A 4,404-nucleotide genomic window follows, 5' to 3' on the forward strand; every position below is an offset into this window, starting at 1 on the left:
GGGATATACTTGTAGATCTCTCTGAAAACTCTAACATCACACAACAGGGAAACAGGGATATATTTTAGAGGTTACTAACCCTAGGTCACAAACCACAGGTCCTTCCTGTGAATGGAAGCAAGAGACCACGGATGGGTACTGGCATCATATGACTGGTCACAAGGAGCATGAACCTGTGGTTCCCTTTATCTGCTGGGTTGGGTTTGGAGTTCTGTCACTTCAGAGATCACCAAAGCTGTCACTGTGTAAGTCACATGAATGAGTCATTTCAGACTGCAAATATCCACACTAGTTGCTGAAATGTTCTGGTTAAATCTATTGGCACCTCTACTGCCATGCTTATTATTCTATACTGTTGACTTTCAATCAATGGACACCTCTACTGTCTGTCAACATCAATCATTGTCTTCTAGAAAATTTAACTATAATCTCATGTGATATATACATACATGATTTTATTACTTACATAAAATCTAAAAACTGCAAAAGAAAAAAGATTTCTGATATTTACCTTTTTGAGATTGGCTTAATCTGCATAAGTTACATCCATTTTCCTGTAAAGCATACAATTTTGTTCTATATGTCTGAAAAAAATTTCACCAAGTGTATAAAACTCCTTTTCCTTGTCCATCTGCCTGTTGTTGGACACAGCTTGGTTCAACAACTTTGCTATTTAATCTTAAAGATTACTTTTTTCAAGAAGTAAAAGAAGATTGCATTTCCCAGAAGTAGATAAGCATTGTATTTCATAAAGTCATGTATATTTTCTACCCACACACAGTGGGCACAACAGGCAAAGAAGACATTACAGAGAGAAACCTCCGATTCGTTTCTGCAAAGTGGCTGATATGTCTCTTTCCCCCAGTTGTAGCTTCTCTATAAACAGACACAAAATGCTTGGCTAATTTCCTGATTTTGATCAACACTGTGGCAAAGACACTGTTATAACAGCAAATCCCACAACCTCGTGATATCTAGGCAGACGCTGACAATCAGAAAGCCAGACATGTCCACGCGTCTAAGGAGAGGCAGCGTCTTCCCTTCCTGGCAGGAAGCAGAAGGTCGATATGAGCGCTGCCATCTTGTCTCAGCCTGAGTGAAAGGCTGTCCAGAGGCATTAGAGAAAAACAAGCGTGCGCGCTGAAGGTTTCCTCAGGCCCAGCCCACAGAACCACAGTGTGGAGGTTTCCCATCAAGCACTGAGCATGGAGATTTCCTACAGTGCACTGCTGTTTCCCAGCTTGCTCGTGTAATGTCTGAAAACTCATGTACCTGACAGCTGTGGGTGGTCATTTTCATGTTTACATAAACCCCAAAGCACACAAAGATCCACATAGATTTCAGAGCTGGGTGTGGTTATGTTAGAGGAAACTATGGAGCGAACTACAGAAGTGTCCCCACCATGGGTCAGGGTGTCCACACACAGTACCAGTGGGAAGATCCACACAGCACCATGCACTTTGCAACTGGTGACTCTTAGGCAAGCGTCTCTGTGACTGAATGTGGCTCAGCTCAGCACAGCTTGATATTCCTGCCTGGCTTTCCTTGTCTGCACAGGTTGACCACTGAGACATTTTAGGCTCAACTACTTGGCCCTGGTAAAACACCTTAGAGTGGTGGTGGCAGGGGTGGGGGCGGTTTTCCAGAAGATGGAGGGTTCCGATGTAGCTCCCACTTCACCAGGTCTTTGGAGAAGGGGAAGGTTGACACCAAGTCTTGCTCAGGGTGAGAGTGACACTAACAGCTAGAAATGCCATCAGCCACACTCTCCAGGCCCAAAGAAGTAGATGATCCAAGCAGAGTGGAGCATTTGCTTTGCTGCTTTAACCCACCCCAGATTCTGCTCATCTCTTCTCCTTGCCGAGGTCACTTTTCTGAGGTACCCCATAGCAGCCACCTGGGAGAAGACGATGACACAGGAAGGTGACAAGGCTAATCTGGCTGCCTTGTCTCTCTCCAATATGCCAGTTGGGTAGCTATGGGAATCAGTGGTCAGAGTGGTCTTCTCAAAACTCGTTTTAAGCCGGGCGTGGTGGCACACACCTTTGATCCCAACACTCGGGAGGCAGAGGAAGGCGGATTTCTGAGTTCGAGGCCAGCCTGGTCTACAAAGTGAGTTCCAGGACAGCCAGGGCTATACAGAGAAACCCTGTCTCGAAAAAAAACAAAACAAAAAAAACCAAAACAACAACAACAAAAAAACCTCGTTTTAGCCAAAGTGGGTGTGGTGTGATGGTGTGTGCCTGTGACCCCAACACTCAGGAAGCTGAGGTAGAAGATGGCAGCTTCCAGGCCAACTTGGGCTACAAGGTGAGTCCCTATATCTAAAAACACCAGGCCCTTTCCCCCAAATACTAAGCCAAACAATAACAGGCTCTCCTGGGACCATTTCCTAGAAAATGGGGGTTTAGGTGACACCATGATGTTGTAATCCACGTCCAAGAGCCCCTAACCTGGATTTATGAACATTACGTGATTGGGAAAGCTGGAAAACAGTTTAGACAGACATAGGTAAGACACAAAGGAAAGAGCCAGTTGAAAGGACTCTACAGGAAGAGCTCTGGCCAGGCCTAAACTGCTCTAGCTGTTTGCTCAAGGATCTATAGCTGTGGTGAATCTGGAAGGGCCCCTGCAGCAGCTCGGTAGAAATGTCTCATCCATGGCCTGAGCACATAACAAGTCACGTCTACTATAGCCACCTAGTGTGGATGCCTTCAGCTTGACCCTCAGGGTACCGGGGTCGGCTTTGTGTGTGTCCCATGCCTGTGGAAGAAACCCAGGAGCAGTCCTGTAGGCTACAGCCAGAATGAACCTTTCTAGCTGGCCACCATTGTCAGGTGTTATCCCCATGGTTTCTAGAGAACTCCTCAGTCCTTGTGGCCATACTGAGGAAAGAACACTGAAGCCCAATTATCCCACCCGGAGCTGCATTTTCCCATTGCTGACCCCGAGCCACCACACATGTAGCAGCCTTTTCGGAATCCCAGAAGTATATTTTCCTCTCTCCTACTCCAGAGAACAGATCTACTCCGTGGGTCAGGTATACGGGAAGCTGGACCGAGTCAGAATCCATACTGGTGGGTGTAGGGAAGAATGCAGGCCGTATCTGAAGTGCCAATGAAGCTGGGGACACCAACTGCAGTGGGCATCCTTCCTGGGTGTGGGGATGACCAGGCCTCACAGCATAGATCATGGGGTCCAGGGTGGCCTGCAGGCTACAACCTTTGCTCAAGGTCTCTGCTGCTGTGAAACAGACCCGTTAGTGGCTGCCACTGGGGACTCCGCCCTAGCCAAGTCCTGCCTACCTCAGCAGAGTTCAGGTCCTTCTTCCCCAGGAAATCACACACATGAAATTCTCTGAAGTGCTCTGCGAGGAGGACACAGTGACAATAGTAGGCACACGGAAGTGACTTCCCAGGATCTTCTCCAATTTGGTCCACTTTGCTGAAGGCCAGTGCGGTCTCTTGGCCTGGTGGTTCCTCCTCATTAGAGGGTTACACTTGTAGACCACAGGGAAGGAGAGGCAGCTGGTGAGCCACGGGGGTTGGGGGGGGGCAGGGGCACAAGTTAGCACTCAGAGCTGATGTCTTGGGGGGTCAGAAGTGAGGTGTCTACCCACGTGCCTGCAGCCTTGTTTAGCCTTGGAAGTGGAGGCGATGAGCCAACTTTACATATCCACCTGCATTTTCTGAAGCACCATTCTTTCTTCCCAAGGGCACACACGATTTTGTGGCCCTCGTGGGCTACTGCTGACTGAGAAGCACTGCTCCTTGGGAATGCGGCAACCCTCTCTTCACCCCAGTGCAACTATGAGCATGCAACTTAGAACGGAGTGTTGTCTCAGGAAAGTAAAAGAAAACAACACCAGAACCTTGTTTTTTTCTAATGTGAGACAGCTGGTACATGTGACCTAGCTGAGGACGGTAGGCCAACCCACAGGATTGATTAGCATGACAGCCAGAGGACCAGAACTCTAGCGATGTCTGAGAGATTGCTACATAAGAGACGTTTGTTACGTGAGCAACAGAGACGCTTACTAACAACCCGAAGCTACAACTTGTAATTATTTCTCAAATCACTGTCAGTATGTCCCAGCTACTCAAGAGGCAGACGCACGAAGATCACTCGAGCTCAGGAGTTCCAGTCCAGCCTGGGGAACACAACAAGAGCTGGTTTCAATGAATGAATGAATGAATGAATATTTATAAGAACGTTTATATGGAATAGACATAACGTATTTCAGTCACACTTTATTTATTTATTTATTTACTATAAAAGACAACTTCACACAATCGGCTTAGGAGGAAAACAACATCTCAAAACAGTATATTCTGGAGCCGGACGTGGTGGAGCACGCCTTTAATCCCAGCACTCGGGAGGCAGAGGCAGGCGGATTTCTGAGTT

The sequence above is a fragment of the Mus pahari genome, chromosome 15 (genome assembly GCF_900095145.1).
Source record: "Mus pahari chromosome 15, PAHARI_EIJ_v1.1, whole genome shotgun sequence".
NCBI lineage: Eukaryota > Metazoa > Chordata > Mammalia > Rodentia > Muridae > Mus > Mus pahari.